Source organism: Protopterus annectens, chromosome 10.part0 (genome assembly GCF_019279795.1).
Source record: "Protopterus annectens isolate FY-2018-M chromosome 10.part0, PAN1.0, whole genome shotgun sequence".
NCBI lineage: Eukaryota > Metazoa > Chordata > Ceratodontiformes > Protopteridae > Protopterus > Protopterus annectens.
Window position 1 is genome coordinate 1729259762 of NC_056744.1, and position 20230 is coordinate 1729279991.

Sequence of the window (20230 nt, forward strand, 5' to 3'; positions counted from 1 at the left end):
CCAGTTATGCATAAGTATCAGAATAAAACACTTCCCCCAATGACCCCTTCACTTTTCTGCCCACGTATAGAAAAGCATGTCCCTGACACAAAATGAAAGCATTTCTCTCCCCCTTGCATTGCTGCATTTTTCTGTTAAATTGCTGCTTACTGGCATAAGTTTGGGGCTATTTACATGCTCGATATGCAAATGAGCTAATTATAGATTCACACCTATGACGTCTACTGATATATGTAATTCCCATTATCTGCATATCAGCTTTCCCCCTATTGCTTATGCCTTAAGCATATTATAATTTTGCGATAGGGAGGCATGTTTATAAAATGGCCTCCACATTTACGCATTCATCCTGAAAGTCTGCTTTTAGCATAATTACATTGTGCCACTCTTCTCAAATTACCACTATGAAAATGCAAAGCCCTGAATTATTAATACCTGCCTAGGTATTATTTGTTTCTTTTGCATTTCTTTAGTTATCTCTTATTTAATTGTTCCTTTTGTGACAAAGATCATTAACTTGACTCTTACTTTTTATACCTTATCTGCCTATAGTCTGTTCTTAATTAATCTTTATTAAGTATTCCTATTTTTCTTTGTGTATTGACTCAGTTGTATTTAAAAACTGTTTAATAATTGATTTTTTTTACATATTATATATGTCTGCTTAACAATAGTTGCTGTATTTTATTCTGTGACATGCTACTGAAGTTATGCATTGCTCAGTTGAACATTTCTGGTTATCAAATGTAAATAAGCAAATATAAAGCACAACAGGGGATACTTCAAGGATTACAATACAGTATATAATAACAGCAAATATTAGAATAAAGAAAAAGATATGAGGCAGTAAAAGATGTACATGAGTATTATATTACTGAAAAATGTGAATTATTATGTTTTAGTTCTTAATAAAAACATGGTGATGCTTCATTACACTTCTAGTTGACAGGTAAGATATACATGTGTGTGTGTGTGTGTGTGTGTGTGTGTGTGTGTGTTACATACCTTTACAAAGCAAAACAAATGCAGAATAAAATGAAGTCAGAGTTGAGCACAGTTTTATTAACTACCATTGGAGATGACGTCCCATGGTAATGCATCTTTTCATTTTGAAGTTTATTGTGGAGTTACCTGACAAATTGAGTGCTTACCCACTTAACCTTTTATAATGCATACTTAAACTTTTTCAAAAGGTGAAACTTTGAAATGTAGTATTCTTCAAGTGATGAATCTATGTTGCACAGTCCACAACATCATGATTCAGGTATGTATGTTTGCGTTGTTATTTCAACACAATGTGGCGACCACTATGTGTGTCAAGACATAGCCACAATATTTGGACATATTATTTTTTTTAGATAGTAATGAACACGAGCAATTATTATTTAATTCCTCATAAAGGCAATCAGTAGGAAAACGTATTTGTTAATGACTTATTATCATCGATAGACCACAATGCTTTGCCAGAGATGGTCTGCACCTGTCACCCCTGGGATTCAGGTTACTGGCTAAGGCTCCTGCCACCCCTATAGTGCTTTTTTAGGCAAAGTTCAAAGGACAAAACCACCACCGTAACAGGTACAAGCATGCAAAATCTGAAGGTAATGCTACTCAGTGCTAGAAGTCTAAACCTCAAAATGCACTCTCTCGAGGCACTCCTAAAAATGGGGAACATCGATATCTGTGCAGTAACTTGAGACCTGGTTCAAGGCTCCAGAGAGCACCCCTGCAATACCAGGCTACAACTCTTACAACACTTTTCGGCCACCAAACCAAGACCGAAACACTAAAGGTGGAGGAGTGTCAGTATTCACCAAGGATATTCACACCTCCAGGCTAGTTGGCCAACACAATGCGTCTGAAAGTCTCCAGGTGCAACTAACACTAGGTAAGACTGCAATCCAAATTGTAGCTTGCTACAGATCCGCCAACATGCCCCAAGATTCTCACTACACATTCCTAAACATACTGGAAAATATTAAGATAGAACCAAACACCATAATAGTAGGTGATTTTAACTACTTTGCCATTAACTGGGAAAACTACTCGTGTACCAACACCTTTGCCAAACATTTCTTGGAATTCATAAATTCCAACGCCCTGGATCAACTAATCCATAGTCCCGCCAGGGGCTCCAATATCCTAGACCTGGTCATTACCAACATGGGAAATCGATGCTCCACACCTATGGTCACCCCCTCGTTAGTCAGGTCTGACCATAAGCTAATCACCCTTAACATCCACATCCCACCCCCACCCCCCAGTAAGGAAACCTCCATAAAAAACGTCTCCAAAGCCAACTTCATGCTACTCAAGTCAGAAGTGACAAACTTTATGACACCCATGCAGACGGGAACTGAAAGTTCAACTGCTGAATCCTACACTAAGGCACTGTACAAGCACATTCACTCATGCATGAATCGTGCCATCCCAAATAGAACCAAGATGCTCTCATCCAAAAAAAGGAAGCCAATCTGGTGGTCCCCTGCCATAAACAAACTTTACAACAAAAGGAAGAAACTGTTGCAGAAAAGAGGAAAATCCCAGGATGCAAAAAACTCCCTTACCAGTCTCAGTAAGAAATTGAGATTCCTCATAAAATCCTCTAAAGCTAGTTACAAAAATAAAATTGCCAAAGATTCCAAAGACAACCACAAGGCATTCTATAACTATGTCAATAATTTAAATGTCAATGCTCAGATCTGTTCTGAGCTAAAACAGAATGGCATTAAATATACTGATCCCAAGGATATTGCCAATATCCTGGCAGATCGATTCAGTGCCAACTTCACCCCCCTCTCACCCCCTAAATGGCCCGTTTCAATACCAGAAGATTGCCAAATTCCGGTAATAACAGCCACACAGGTAAAAACACACTCTCCAAAGCTAAGAATACAGTATCCATGAGACCAGATGACATCCTGGGCTGTGTACTACATGAACTACAATATGAACTGGCACCTCACCTAAGTGTCATGTTAAATCATAGCCTCACCTCAGGTTTTGTGCCCACTGAGTGGCGCAGAGTTACAGTTATCCCACTCCACAAGGGGGGATCCACCTTGGATCCAAGAAACTACCATCCCATCAGTCTGATGAGCCTTATCTGCAAGGCCATGGAGTGTATTATCATGGAACTTATAAACAAAGACATTGGCAACCTTCAAACACTGGACCCCACCGAGTTTGGGTTCGTGAAGCGCAGATCTTGTCTCCTGAGCCTGATTGACTTCTTTGAATCAGTCTCCAGAGCCATGGACAAGGGTAAGGTGGTTCACACAGCAAAGGCCTTTGACACCTTCCCTTACTCTGGAATCATAGATAAACTTACTAAGCTGGTCATTAACCCCTACGTCACCCAATGGGTTGCTAACTGGCTTACTGATAGAACCCACACTGTAAAAGTAGCCGACTCCAAATCCAGCTCCAGACAAGTGACAAGTGGAGTACCTCAGGGTTCAGTTCTGGGACCACTCTTGTTTGGCATCTACTTCTCTGAAGTACAGGCCAACACTAAGAGACTCTGGCTAACAAAGTTTACAGATGACTGCAAACTGGGAGCCATTATTGAATCCTCAAATGATGTGGATACTCTACAAAAAGGCCTTACAGAAACAGATGCTTGGTGTCAGAGCCATGGGCTCAAGCTCAATGCCAAGAAATGTATAGTTATCCCCTTAGGGAAAAAACATGTACCCATGAATTACCATATAGGTGGCAGTACACTAAACACTGAAAGTGTGATAAAAGACTTATGGACACAGGTGGACAGTGGTCTCACCTTCGATAACCACATCACCACAACAGTCAAGAAATTCTTCTATGTGGCACACCTCATCACTAAGGGCTTTTCATACAGAAAAAAGGATATCATTGTCCCACTGTACTTATCCCTAATTAGATCCATTATAGAATACAACGCCCTGTTTGGTATGTACCTCTCAAGACATCTGCAACAACTGGAAAGGCTACAGAAATACCTCACTAAAAGAATCACAGGCCTAAAGCAGATGCCCTATGCTGAGCCTTAAAAAACCTCCAGCTATACTCTGTCGCATATCGTCTACTCAGAGGCGATCTCTGCATAACATACAAGGCCATGTCAAACCCAGAGCTGTTGGACATGCTACACTTAAAGAAATCCCAATCCTTCAGAGCCACATGCTCCAGGGATCTAAACCTTGTCATCACAATAAACAAAACATGCTGGAGGGCTAGGTTTCTGACCCAGAGACTCCCCAGACTCTGGAATAGATTGCCCATACATGTCAAGCAGAATGCCTCTTTGACCCTCTTCAAAAGGATCCTTGGATGGGAGAAAGGAAATTCACCCCGGGGATCACGTCAGTCACCCTGCTAAACAGGTGTCCAGGGAAGTAAATAGTGTGGGAAGAAATAGCCAGGGAATTGTTATGGCTAGGCTTGTATAGGCCCTAGGGCTGATAGCCTAGTATCAACCTATGAACCTATTATTATTATTATTATTGGTTTATGTATTTTGTAATGTTGTAATATGTGAGATGCAGAGTACCTCAGACTTTCATTTTTTAATTTCTCTTAATGAATCATTCAGAATATTTTTCAAAGACTATGAACTGAGCTGTTGGGGAACAATCCTATGACTTTTCCATCAGTATCTCTCTGTGGTAAGATAGAACAACAAACAGAACATAATATGTTGCAATGCTGAATCCATGGCCAGTGGTCTGCATCTATATTGATGGAGGGAGATCCCTGAAAGCATGAAACAATTCCATATCAGAATATATTTTCTTCAATGTGTGGTGAAAGAAGACAGTGACAGGCTTTCATATAACAGTGGTTAAAAGTGTACACACATTTCCTCGTATAGTTACATGTTCTTGGTTGTTTTAACTTAAAATCACTTTCTTTCTTTCTGTGCTTGCTTGTTTGAACTTGCTTTTATGGTTAATCTTTATGTTTTACATCTGAGTTCCTGTGGTTGTACTTTTTACCTAGACATTGTACCACTGATAATTGCAAATGCGATACTGGTATTGGATAGGACAACTGTTTTCATTAGGATTTTAAGATGATAACATACAAACATCATTGTTTTTCGACAGCAGGCAGTATCTGAAGAAAACCTACAATGCTTGATCTGACACCCATATAAAAAGAAGGGAAATGCTGCAGAAACCAGTTTTCAGCATATATTTATTTTGTTAAATGCATTTCTGAAAATCATACACTTATATTTCACTGTTTCATGAGATTTTTATATTTTGTTGTTATTTAGTATAGAAAACATTGGAGTAAAAGTGATAGTTACAAAGTTCAAGGGGCTGTAATCAAGCTGACATGTTATGTTCTCTCATAGCATTAAAAGAAATTGAAGGGTTATATCATAAACTTGTGTTCAAAGGGTAAATTAAGTAAAAAAAAAGAATCAGAAAACATCAGTATGGCACAATAAGACCTCCTTTTCCTAAATAGAATAAATAGGTAACATTGCATAATGCCATTTAACATCAAACTACCATCCAGAAAAGTTCTGTGACTACCTCAGGGACAAGATGTTGTGTTATTGCCACTACTGTTGTAGTCTAGATTCAGATTTTATCAAAATTATCAACAGCTGTAGAAAAACTTTCTTGAGAACCTAGGGTATATATATTGTAAGAGATTGGCAAGGTGTGTGCAGTTTGGAAAGTGTGCACCAGTTTGGATAGAACGAACACATTTGGATAGTATGCACCTGTTTGGATAGAGTGCTCCAGTTTGAGTAGAGTGTAGCACGTTTGATACAGTGCATTAGTTTGACTAGTATGCAGTTTGGATAGAGTGTCCCAGTTTGTATAGAGTGTATTAGTTTTGATAGTGTGCACCAGTTTGGATAGAACAAACCAGTCTGGATAGAGTGCTCTGGTTTGGATAGTGTGTACCAGTTTGGATAGAGTTCATTAGTTTGGATAGTAAGCACCATTTTGAATAGAGTATATTAGTTTTGCTAGCTTGTATCAGTATGGATAGAGTGCACCTGTTTGGATAGAGTGCACCAGTGTGCAGCAGTTTGCATTGTGTGTACCAGTTTGGATAGTATTCATCAGTTTGGACAGTGAGCACCAGTTTGGATAGTGTGTACCATTGCTATTGTTAGAATGATGCACACTCTTAATTGCATTTGGAATGATTAACATCAATGCTAGTGTCTGGAAAGTTGTAAGTTATGCTTCACTGTTTGTTGATTTCCCATTTATAGATACACTGAGAAACTGATCTTGCACTCACTCACAGACACACACACACACACTGCTGAAAAAAGATGTTTGGTTTAAACACAGACTTCTAATAGGCAGTATCACACTCAGTCACAGAAACATACATAGCTCATTTACTTATCTTTACAGTGCTATACTATGAAATTTTGCACACACAGACTTTTGCTTAAATGGGGATTGAAGAAACAGTCTGATAGTCCCTTCTTCAACAAAAATCTTCTTTAAATGGAATAAATGTAATCCAGCTAAAACATTAAAAGATTGTCAAAGATAGGATAAAAAAGCATCTACATAATTTTAGAAAAATCACCTAAATGATTTTAGAAAGGGTGAGATGCATATTGCACTAGTTATGGCCCATGTGTGAGCTTTTTTGAGGTTGTGAATCTAGAAAGCTTTAGTACCTCACTGTAATAAGATAACTAGATAATGTTTTGGGTTAAAAAGTATTAGGTATCTTTAACGTGGGATCTGGCAACAGACCTAGACATAATACCCATTTGAGTACCTTAAAATGTAGTATCTTCCTTACCTTTTATATATGCTTGGAATCACTAGGTTGTATTGTTTAATGTGCTTCACATATGTACTGTTACAACAAGCTGAGTTGGTATGTTTTTTTTTTCCTTTTTGGTTTACTAGGTACCAGCTGTATATCCTGTCTTGCTTATCAGACAAAGCAGACTTGTGTTTTTCTTCCTTATGTGAGACATACATTAAAGCTGGTTCACAAAGCCATTTTCTTTGTATAGAATTGTGCTCTATACTTTTTCATGCCTGCATGAGACCATCTATATTATATATAGATATGTGTTATAATTATTCATTATATTTCAGAGAATAGATATAATATATATATATATAGAATTATTCATTATGTGTATTCCGTGAAATAAGTCCATATACCTGTGTCTACCCATGTATTTTTAGCTTAAACACAAGTTCCATTAAGTGTTTAATTGAATGATTAACACATTAATTTGCAGTAGGGGGTTGCTCATTAAGTATTTTTTTTCTTTTCCATTGAAGACAACTTTGGCAAAATTAGTTTGGCTTTGGATGTTGAGTTCTCTGCACATATTTTAGCAATATTTGGTTCTGCTGGTCTCTGAATTTTTTGTTAAAGCTGCACAGTCAAGGAGATTACCTGGAATGGGCATTAAATTATCTGACTGGATTTATTGGCTCCAACAATTCATGGTTTGGTTAATGAAAAGTTAGAATTGTACATTTCTAGCTGTTGTCTACAACGAGTGTAAATCACATTTCAAGGTACGTGATCATGTATAATTGGATTGCTGTGTCTCCTCTCTTTTTATTTTATAATAAAATTGTCCCTTAAGATGCAGAGCACCATAGCCACTTCTGCCCCACTCCCCCTTACACCACTATTGTACTTCCAAAAGGTGAGAGTTGTATGTTGTATTTATGAATTGTTGCTACTATGTTTTTTTTGGGGGGGTAGAACTCAGTTGAAGGGAAGATGATAAAGATCATTAGTCAGGTAATAACACTAGATACATTTCACTGACCTGATAATTGGAATTAATGTGCGTAATTAGGAAGGATGATCTTTTCACAAAGGGTCTGCTGCTTTGAAAGCGATTTAATGCATTTCCCCGAAAAAAAAAAATTGGATACCTTATGTGGAAAGGAACATATTTGTTTGAAAGGAGGTTTTGATTGTACTTAAACAAAATGTGAGCATTTGTGTGGGCCTTGGTGGGAACTACACTTGAACCTTCTTTGACATCAGTGGCTAGTTTTGTGAATGCCTACACTAAGTGTACACAATCTGTATTAAAGAACAACACTACCACATTTTTGTGTTGTCTATTCACTCCAAAAGATTATACTAAGTGTAGACATAGTCTACATATTGTGATAACCTTTATTTAAGGTTGCAAGAGAATCAGTAGGAAAAGTAAAATTAGGAGGAAGAAGATGGGAGTTGTGATTCGGCTGTCCCTTCAATCAGAATGGTGTACACTTAGTGTAGGCATTAATGAATCTGGTCCCAGATTTTATTTTATTTCTTTCTTTCTTCCTTTAGTTTATTTATTTATTTGCTTTAGAAAGTAATATCATGGACAAAAGTATCTTTTTTTTAGTTTGTTACCTTTCCTTATAGTACTGCTCTGCATTCTTTCATGTTATTGTTTTAGTTTTTGTTTAGGTAAGTTCCATGCATAACCTGCTTCTCCTTAGGGCTGTTAAAAAGGACAAAGAACCCATGACATGTTCTACACTCATTAAACTGCTCAGTTCTAAGATACAGAAATATTAATTTACTGGATATGGGGCTCAACTAAACTTGTACCATTCTATTAACCCCAGATAACAGAAAAAAAAAATTGGTGCAAAACATTACTTCACATAGAAACCCTTGCCGGTGATTGTACTTTAAAAAGAAAGCATGATTTCCTGGGTGACTATATCTGGAGAAAATGTTACTACACACATCACAGAATTTTTCACTGATAATACTGCCTTTGGTTTGTATGTGTGAAATTGTACTGCACAATTTAGCACCATTTATAGCAAGGACACCTGAACTTATCTCTTTGTAAAATGAAAAAAAAATGCTAAGTTTACTTCCACTAACATTTTCACCTCTGTTTGTCAGGGTAGTTGCCCACTGTTATGTTTTCTCAGAATGCTGAACATGAAAACTATTATAACATTTAGGTTCTCCAGCTATGGTCTTCCCAGAGTAGAAGCAGTTCCACCTGCTTCATGTACAATGGATATATTAAAACTCTGTACTGCTATGCAGATCTGGACAAGGTATCACTGTTAACTATCTTACTTAAGAGCACAGAGTGCCAGTGCACCAGGCAGTGAGGGGCTTATTTCAAAATGATGTCTTTGTAACTTCATGCCTTGTTTAGCATATTTTCAGTATTTTATAGCTGTTGCATTCTGTGTTTAACATAGCCAACGTACTGCAAAGTCAGAAGGTGGCTAAAGTTTAGACAAAAGCTAAAATTGCTCCAAATATTCCATATAGTAGTTGTGGCAGAAGTCTTATAAAAGCACCAGTATTGTACAAGGGGTATACAAAAAAAATCTCCTGCAATTAAAATCCAAAGCAGTTTTTTTATAGGATTCTCATGGAAAAAGAGAAGGCAAAAGTGTTGTTTACAAGGAAAATTCAAGCAGTTTTTTTGTGTGTCAGTTTCTTGAAGCATTCAGGAAGAGAATGCAAACTTAATATTTTACAGTGACTTACTTGGAGCTTGGATAATCAATTCTACTATTATGTAATATTGTAACCTTTCTGAAAAAAACTAAAATTTTGCTGCTATCGGTATTGCTAGAATGTAAAACAGTAATTTTGCCAAAAGCTTGTTTATTCTAGAAAATGTAATAAGCTGTGGTTTCTCTATTTGTTTTAGAGTTACATGATTAAATGGAAAGTCTTTTTCTTGAATGAAGATAACTGTTATACTTTCCATTTTATGTCCTGTGAGCTTCTGTCTCTGAAGAAATCGAAGGTAGCATGAGGGGCTGTATTCTGATGTTTTATTTAAAATGTAGTGTGTCATCATTGCTGTACAGTAAAGTGGAGTGTCAAACATTGCCTTGGGATTGTGATCTATTCTCCTAGCAGCTGAAGCAGTGGCGTTTTGTGTGCTGTGAAAATCAGTTGAATATACAAAACTGTAATTATTTAAAATGGTCTAAAACCTGAAGCAGTAGCTACAATGTGCTGATCACAGATGGTGAATGGTTATTGCTTCCGGTCAAATAGCATATGCTCTTGAAATTATTTTTATGGCCTCTACTCAAGTCATTTAACTGAAGCTATTTTGGTATATAAGCATGTCCTGGTATACATTTATGTAGTGTTTAATTTTGCTCTGATATAGTCTGCTGGGCCGTGCCCCTAAATAAATAAATAGTGCTCTCATCTGTGTTTTTCTGGTTACTAAAAGCAAATAAATGCATAGCATTGAAAAGAAAAGCATCTGTTCTCACAATTAAATCTAGTTAGAAGACTCATAAAGCTAGAGGTTAGCAGAAAAATATTAAGCCGTTATTGCAAGGAGGGTATTAAAGCAAAACATGACACAACATAAGTTGTGTATTTATTTTCATTGTGAATTGGTGGTGTGTGTGCTTTTTCTTTAGTCTTAGGTTTTGTTGTTTTTTTATAGTACTACCTCTTCTATTCAGTATTAAGACATCATTGCATGATGAAATAGAAACTTGTGGCTATTTACTCAAATGAGCACTCGGGGTAAAATATCAATAACACAGACAAAATATAACTGTTTTTCTTCAGTACGTTTTTATTCTTAGACTTCTGCTTATTTTAAAGGGCATGTAGCTTGCACACGTGTGTATTGCTGCTTGTGTCAAATGAGAATACACACTATTTTTTTCTTATTTTCATATTTACCGGCAATAAAAAATTCACAGTACTTAATATGCAGGTTCAGTACTACTGAACATATTTGTTAACTAGGTTTGGTGTGATTGAGCTCTTGTTAGATTCCATATTATTCATCTTGGTAATTTTTCATTTTTCTATATTATATGGCACTGCATTAACTATGTTACTGCCAATAAATATTTTAACAGTTATGGTAGGTGGTAGTAATAAGTTATGGTGTATTTTTGATATTAGAAGTTGACCTCTGTAATTTTTCTATCCTTTGAATAGCGTATTTCTGACCTACTGGGATGGGAACATTGATCTGGCTAACTCTTTCAAGAGTGCCTCCCTTGTGGAATGCCCTGCCAGGTGGTCTATCTTGATTTGAAGATAGCAGTGGCCATCCAGCATTCTTCTGTTGCCAGTATGGTCATACCTGAGTTTTGTGGGGTTTCATTCATAGGTAAGCAGCAGTGGTCTTTCCATCCATAGACTCATTGTATACATCCATGATTTTGTTTTGTTTTTCAGTTGTCAGCAGTGGTCTTTCCATCCATAGACTCCTTGTATACATCCGTGATTTTGTTTTGTTTTTCAGTGGTCAGCAGTGGTCTTTCCATCCATAGACTACTTGTATACATTTTTTTTTGTTTTTCAGTTGTCAGCAGTGGTCTTTCCATCTATAGACTACTTGTATACATCCGTGATTTTGTTTTGTTTTTCAGTTGTCAGCAGTGCTCTTTCCATCCATAGACTACTTGTATACATCCGTGATTTTGTTTTGTTTTTCAGTTGTCAGCAGTGGTCTTTCCATCCATAGACTACTTGTATACAGCCGTGATTTTGTTTTGTTTTTCAGTTGTCAGCAGTGCTCTTTCCATCCATAGACTACTTGTATACATCCATGATTTTGTTTTGTTTTTCAGTTGTCAGCAGTGGTCTTTCCATCCATAGACTACTTGTATACATCCGTGATTTTGTTTTGTTTTTCAGTTGTCAGCAGTGCTCTTTCCATCCATAGACTACTTGTATACATCCGTGATTTTGTTTTGTTTTTCAGTTGTCAGCAGTGGTCTTTCCATCCATAGACTACTTGTATACATCTGTGATTTTGTCTTGTTTTTCAGTTGTCGGCAGTGGTCTTTCCATCCATAGACTACTTGTATACATCTGTGATTTTGTTTTCTTTTTCAGTTGTCAGCTGTGGCATTTCCATCCATAGACTACTTGTATACATCCGTGATTTTGTTTAGTTTTTCAGTTGTCAACAGTGGTCTTTCCATCCATAGACTACTTGTATACATCCGTGATTTTGTTTTGTTTTTCAGTTGTCAACAGTGGTCTTTCCATCCATAGACTACTTGTATACATCGGTGATTTTGTTTTGTTTTTCAGTTGTCAGCAGTGGTCTTTCCATCCATAGACTACTTGTATACATCGGTGATTTTGTTTTGTTTTTCAGTTGTCAGCAGTGGTCTTTCCATCCATATACTACTTGTATACATCGGTGATTTTGTTTTGTTTTTCAGTTGTCAGCAGTGCTCTTTCCATCCATAGACTACTTGTATACATCGGTGATTTTGTTTTGTTTTTCAGTTGTCAGCAGTGCTCTTTCCATCCATAGACTACTTGTATACATCAGTGATTTTGTTTTGTTTTTCAGTTGTCAGCAGTGGTCTTTCCATCCATAGACTACTTGTATACATCCGTGATTTTGTTTTGTTTTTCAGTTGTCAGCAGTGGTATTTCTATCTATAGACTACTTGTATACATCCGTGATTTTGTTTTGTTTTTCAGTTGTCAGCAGTGGTCTTTCCATCCATAGACTACTTGTATACATCGGTGATTTTGTTTTGTTTTTCAATTGTCAGCAGTGGTCTTTCCATTCATATACTACTTGTATACATCGGTGATTTTGTTTTGTTTTTCAGTTGTCAGCAGTGCTCTTTCCATCCATAGACTACTTGTATACATCGGTGATTATGTTTTGTTTTTCAGTTGTCAGCAGTGCTCTTTCCATCCATAGACTACTTGTATACATCCGTGATTTTGTTTTGTTTTTCAGTTGTCAGCAGTGGTCTTTCCATCCATAGACTACTTGTATACATCCGGGATTTTGTTTTGTTTTTCAGTTGTCAGCAGTGGTATTTCCATCCATAGACTACTTGTATACATCAGTGATTTTGTTTTGTTTTTCATTTGTCAGCAGTGGTCTTTCCATCCATAGACTACTTGTATACATCGGTGATTTTGTTTTGTTTTTCAGTTGTCAGCAGTGGTCTTTCCATCCATAGACTACTTGTATACATCCATGATTTTGTTTTGTTTTTCACTTGTCAGCAGTGGTCTTTCCATCCATAGACTACTTGTATACATCGGTGATTTTGTTTTGTTTTTCATTTGTCAGCAGTGGTCTTTCCATCCATAGACTACTTGTATACATCGGTGATTTTGTTTTGTTTTTCAGTTGTCAGCAGTGGTCTTTCCATCCATAGACTACTTGTATACATCCATGATTTTGTTTTGTTTTTCACTTGTCAGCAGTGGTCTTTCCATCCATAGACTACTTGTATACATCGGTGATTTTGTTATGTTTTTCAGTTGTCAGCAGTGGTCTTTCCATCCATAAACTAATTGTATACATCTGTGATTTTGTTTTGTTTTTCAGTTGTCAGCACTGGTCTTTCCATCCATAGACTACTTGTATACATCCGTGATTTTGTTTTGTTTTTCAGTTGTCAGCAGTGGTCTTTCCATCCACAGAATACTTGTATACATCCGTGATTTTGTTTTGTTTTTCAGTTGTCAGCAGTGGTCTTTCCATCCATAGACTACTTGTATACATCCGTGATTTTGTTTTGTTTTTCAGTTGTCAGCAGTGGTCTTTCCATCCATAGACTACTTGTATACATCGGTGATTTTGTTTTGTTTTTCAGTTGTCAGCAGTGCTCTTTCCATCCATAGACTACTTGTATACATCCGTGATTTTGTTTTGTTTTTCAGTTGTCAGCAGTGCTCTTTCCATCCATAGACTACTTCTATACATCGGTGATTTTGTTTTGTTTTTCAGTTGTCAGCAGTGGTCTTTCCATCCATAGACTTCTTGTATACATCCGTGATTTTGTTTTGTTTTTCAGTTGTCAGCAGTGGTCTTTCCATCCATAGACTACTTGTATACATCCGTGATTTTGTTTTGTTTTTCAGTTGTCAGCAGTGGTCTTTCCATCCATAGACTACTTGTATACATCCATGATTTTGTTTTGTTTTTCAGTTGTCGTATAATACTCAGAGCATGCACTTGTTAAATGTGTATTATGGGAATTGCCTATCCAATCCACATTACTCTTATACCTGTGGAGTACATGACCCAAAGGCATTTGGCTAACTTGGCTTTTTCCAGTCTTTAATTTGTGGTCAGTTCATTCTGATCTGTACCTCATCTTTGTAATTGCTTTCATTCACATATTGCTTGCGGTTTTGGTAGATGCCATTGAATTCCTTGTTTTTAAATTGAAAACCTTAATCCATTTAGGTCTTGAAACCATGTTATTTTAGTACCAGTGAATGCCTGTATAGCATCACAATTAACAGGATTTTTGTGTAGATACTTGCTTATGGATTTATTTATTTTTCAAATTGTTTTACAGAGTTTTCAGTTTTTCTGCAGCTGTTTGGCCAGCTATAGATATGAAATGTTCAGCTACATTTTGTTTATGTGCTTTGAATGCTGCAGTTTTAAACTGCCGACATTTGCCACTAACTGTTTGCTCAGGCAAGCTGTTTGCTACAGATTATGCTAACATAGATCACTGTGATTAGGAATGCTGAGTCGCTGAAAAGGTTCACAGTATCAGTACAAATGAGTTGCAGTGGTGTAAATGGCTGTTCACCTTGTGTATCATTCCCAGCACTCCAGAATGTAGTTTGTATCAAATTTGTATTATGGAACCACATATGTTCTAAGGTGCAGCGGTTAACATTGTTGCCTCACAGCAAGAGGTTCTCCTGTTCGATTCTCGGCTGGAGTGCCTTCTGTGTGGAGTTTGCATGTCTTCCCAGCAGTTGAGTGACATCTAAAGACATGCAGGTAGGTGCGTGCGTGAATGGGTGTGCCGCCTTTGAAGGCTGGGCATCGGGCTGGTAACTCGGCATTGTAAAAATCCACTGCCAGTCATTAGCAGACTGGAGTTCCGCTGTGGTGACCCCTAACAGGGAAAAGCCAAAAGACTTTTTATATGTTCTATGTAGACATAGGCTCTACTTTCCTTAGTATATGGACATCCACCTCTTTAGCAGCAAAGTCAGAGTGCAGTGTGATCCTGGCAGTCTGTTTACAACGAATTAAACTGACAGTACTAGATCACTCCTATTTTTTCTTCGTGTAATAGCTTTTGTCATGGGTAGCTGTACACCAGCGAACAGGCAGTTGTATAGCTACTAGAGTCATGACTGGAGGGTTGGCAGCCTCTTCATATGACAGTTACCCTATTATATATTAGAACCCCCATACTCAGGATTGACAAATCCTGTCAGTGTGGGTGTGAAACTTTATTATGGATGTACTTTGTCTTCCCTCCTGTTTTGGAGATTTCATGGACCTGCTATTAAGGTGCAGTCAAAGTTTTGAAAGTTTGCAGTTTGGAGCTGAGCTAGATACATGTAAAGTGAATTGTGATCCCCAGCATTCAGTGAAATGGATCTCTGTGGAGTGTGAAGACTTCTCATTTTATAAGAGCTACATTTTTCCCGTCAGTACTAGGAAGGCTGACTCTCTGCAGAGGGACAGGTAGCAGACTTGTAACATATATACAAAATCCTTTGTTTCATTCTGCAACTGTTAGCATGTAGAACAAGTCAGAACTAAGTTATAGTATGAAGCTTTCAGTTTATTACTTAACTTTCCTTTTTTTTCTCTCTCTCCCTATCCTAACCTCTGTCATGACATTTGGGAAGTGATGAAAAGAATGAGACCACAGATAATGAACAACACAATGATGATCCTTCCCACTTTTACTGGACTCCAACTCCCTGATAGTGTGAGGAGGATGGACATCTATCTTGAGAGGTAGTTGAGGTAGATTGAGCACCGTGTGAGGATTCCACCTGGACTCCTTTACCTGGAAGTGTACCAGACACATCCCACTGGCAGCAGAATCTAGGTCAAACACAGAACACTCTGGAAGGATTTTATTTATCATCTTGCTAGATAGTCCCACAGAATAAGCTGTAGGCCCTTTCTGAGGTACCAAAGTAAGCATGCTCTCACCTGATCCCCGTTAAGGGTTAGCTATATCCCATAATAGTGCTGGTTCATGTCGTATACTTTCAACCCCCTAGTCTAAGGACTTCCTGTTTATCTGGGCATATCACCTTCAGCTTTGACACCCTTGGATATACTATCCCAGAGTTCATGCAGTAGGTGCCATTTGCATAGGCAAAAGTGCCACATACAAAGTTAATAAACTCAGATGGATCAAAATGATTAAGCTGTTTCTCTGATGTAGTATGTTCCTTGATGGTGTGGTTGCAGTTCTCTACTGCATCTAGTACTATTAATACATTCTTTAGAAACTTCTGGCTGGAGTCCATCAGTTCTGAATACAGCCTCAACTTGTACACTCTAAGGCTTGAACCTGTATTATGACTTTAGGCCACCTCTGCATTATTATGTCTCTGTTTAGTTTAATTATATGTTCCTTTTTGGTCCTTTGCCTGCTATCAGATGGCAAACCCTCTGCAGTTACCCTTTATACATATTCGTTGTCAGAATTTATTTTCACAGAAGGTAACCATTTTAAAATCTCAGGACCTGCATTCCTGAGACCAAATAGCTGAAAATCCAAATGGCTGAAAACCCTGCCTCACATATATCAAGTCTGAGAGAGTCATTTCTCAAAATGATTTGCTTTTCTCTGAGGTATGGCAGTCTCTGAGTTGGTATAAATAAGTTTAGAGGTCACTGCAACAAGGCGTGTAAGAGGACCCCCCCCCCCCGCACAAAAGAGAAGTTAAAAGGAAAAGACCAATATCTCCATTTCTGTGTACGCCTGCTTTCCAGTCATTTTTGGAAACCACTTTAAGAATATCTGTAGGGGATACTGCAGAACCTTTACTTTGATTTTCACAGTTATTTTGAAATCTTGACATACAGAAAAGCACTTGATTGTTAAGAAGTTTATTCATCATGTTATCACTGCATGTCATTAGTATGCAACCATTAAGGCATAAGGCAGTACTAGCAAAAACATCTCTTTTCCAAACAGGTTAGCTGTTCTTTTTAAAACTAGACTAACAGGCCTAGGCTACCACTAACACTGTGTCAGAAATACAAATGCTAAATACCTGGACAGAGGTATACTGGAACTTTTCTTCTAATCATAGTTTACCTCCTAGATTGATAGTAGAAACATGCAACTATTACTCTGAGACTACTGGTCTTTGCATATTTCATATACTCTGCACTTTCTGATGACTTCATCGACAGTCACACAAACAAGCTATACCTATCACGGAACAGAGAAAAAAATCAAGGCCATCCGTTCCTTTGTTTCAGAACAAAGCAGTACAGTGATCCTTACCTAGCACGTAGTGTATGGTTGCTGTAAATGTTTCTGGTCTCAAGTGCAAAAATCCATTTTCTCACTTGTAATGTTTAAAAGACTTCTACAAGAAAAATCTATTTTTGATGCTCGCATTTTTTATCACTCTAGGTCTAACATCGATACAATTCTTCAGTAGTGGCGCGATAGCTTTTGACTATTCAGTGTTTTTTAATTAGGTCATATCAGCAATAGTTTAGAGCTAGTTGATTTACTTTATTTTTTAAACATTATGACTTTACACAGACATTGCTGATATTTTTTCTTACTTTTCATATCTTTTAGTTTATCAGAGTATTTATATATTACATTTTTCATGTGTTTTTTGTAAGAGTACTTGTATTGTACTGGCTGCTAGTAATAAATAAATAAAATAGCAAATGTACATTTTTCTTATGTCATGATCTCTAGCTTAGTTGCCTGAGAAAGTGAGTCGTGGTGTGCAGTATAATCTCTGGATATTAAAAACAGAGCCAAGTCAACTATATTTATTAATTCTGAGGCTGCATTTTAAGAATGTGACTACCCCTCTTGTAACAGATGCAGAGTTACCCTATACCTGAGCTCTTTTTAATGACCATATACTTTATCATGGCTGTGTGTGTGTGTGTGTGTGTGTGTGTGTGTGTGTGTGTGTCTGTGTGTGTGTGTGTGTGTGTATGTGTGTGTGTGTAATATATACTACACATGCCATACTTTGTGTAATTTTGTTTCTTCATATCGAATTGTTTCGTACTCCAGAGGCAGTTTGGCATTTCCTAGCCTAACCCTACTTGCTGTTCAGACTCCAGGTTCCAGCAGCTGGATATGTTTCGCCTGTTAATATAAGAACAGCAGTTATGAATGGTATTGCTCAACTACAGCTTTTCATCGCATGCGTATTGTCTATGATTCATATTGGTGTTAACCCATGCTATTACATAACATATGCAGCATAAAACGGATTTCGAATCTATGAAATGGAGATCATGGAGTTTAAAGGCAGCATGTGTGTTGAAATTTGCTTGTATTTTTATTATATAAAAAAAAAAAAAAAAAAATTCCCCTGCATCATTAGTTTTTCACATTCTAGTGGGTTGCCTGAAGTGATGCAGAGGAACCTAATGTGCATAATGCATCTTGTATTATATTTAGTTTTTGCTTGATTAATACTGTTGCTGTTGGCAAGCACTTGAAGTGCAAGTATTGTTATTTTAGGTAAGTAGTAATTGCAGATGGTACATGCTTGTGATTTAAGGGGTCAAAACAAGTAAATACTTGACACCTAAGACTCTTGTGATAAGTTTAGATTAAATAAGAATATTAATATTTTTTGAAATGGATAATAGAACAGCTGCATTTCAAAGGGCAGTGACCAGTCAAATGCTGCCGATCTGAAATTATACAATAAATAGCATTTCCAAGCTGTGCTCATAACCTATAGTAAAAGATTGTTGTTATGAAGCTGTAATGTAAACCATTGTACATGGTGTAAAATCCCCATCATGAATAAAATGAACATATATTTATATTCACTAATTTCTATGTATCCACTGCAGGAGGTTTCTTTTCCATCTTGATATTTATTTTCAATGTGGCTTTTAAGCAGCCCACCTGAGGATATTTTATAAATTTAAGCCCAGAAAGAGCCTAGTTTATATTTAAGCCCAAAAAGTGCCTAGTTTATATCTACTGCAAGTTACCAGAAGATTATAGTTAAAGCTTTCCTTAGAGTTACTGAAATACTTTCTTTTATGTCTCCGAGAAGACCAAGTCCCAGACTGCTGTAGAAAAACATTGTATTTATACATATGTTTCAGCATACATTGATATTCTCTACTGTAGTCATTGCTGTATTTTAATTTAAAAAATTGACTGTAAATGGAATGTTGGCATGATCAGCATTCTGTTTTACATGCTCTGCTGATGTTGTACGAGCCCCCACATCTAGACACCACTTGTACATTATGTTGTCTTTTCTCTGCATTTAGCTACAGCTACAGTTATGGCCTTTTGAAGTATTTGTTTCTTATGGCTGTATCCCTGAAAACTGAGCCCCCCCCCCCTTTTTACCCAGTTTGCACTGACTGTAGGTTGCTTTAAAGCCTTTGTGGTACATTGACATATTTCAATAAGGAGAATATTTAAATTATTGCTTTTTGTTGCTCAGGTCTATAGCTCATCTGCAATTTCCAGATCTGCTCCCCAACTTTTGAGAAAGTAGCAAGTTCCATGCAAATTTAACAGTTTAATTCATCTGTCACTTATTAGCTCTTTGAAGGGACTATTGTAAGATACAGTTGCAAAGCTACTTGTAATATTTTATGTAGTCCTGCACTTTATGCAGCTACATAGATAAATGCAGCACTTCCTTGTTAAAAGTGTGTAAATAATAGTGTGCTGCACAATACACTACTGTTCTTGTTAGAAACGATTCTGCAAGTAAATCGTAACATTTCTGTTTGATCTGTTAATGTTTTTCATAAAATTTTACTGACCTCAGCAGGTACAGTGTCAGAATACCACTCCACAACATCTGGTGGAGAGCTCAGCCCCAAAAAGAGCATCTGCACCGCTCTTCTGCTTTGAGATCACATGGGTATCATTTCCTTATGCTAACTGGCTGTGTTTTGCAGCCAGTAAGAGACTAACTTCATAAAGCCTGCCACAGTCAACGGTGCCAATGGTAGGCATCTCTGAAGTGTCACTCCACTTTAAAGAGGGTAACACAATGTGCTTGGACTTCATTCTCTGTAGTTTGAATATTATGAGCTATGCTAAGGACTGTAAAGGTTTGAGTTACTATTTTCTACTGCTATTACCGACTTAACTGAGTTGATGACATACAAGAAGAAAATGAATATAGATTGGAATAACAGCTTTTGCTGTTTCTGACTCCGTGCCAATGGCAGAAAAAATAGGAGCTTAAAGAGTAACTGGTTTGCAAAACTATTTAGTTAGTATAGCCCGTTTTGGGCTCCAGTTGTATTCTTTTCATTTGGATGGCTAGCTTGTGTAATTTTAACTTT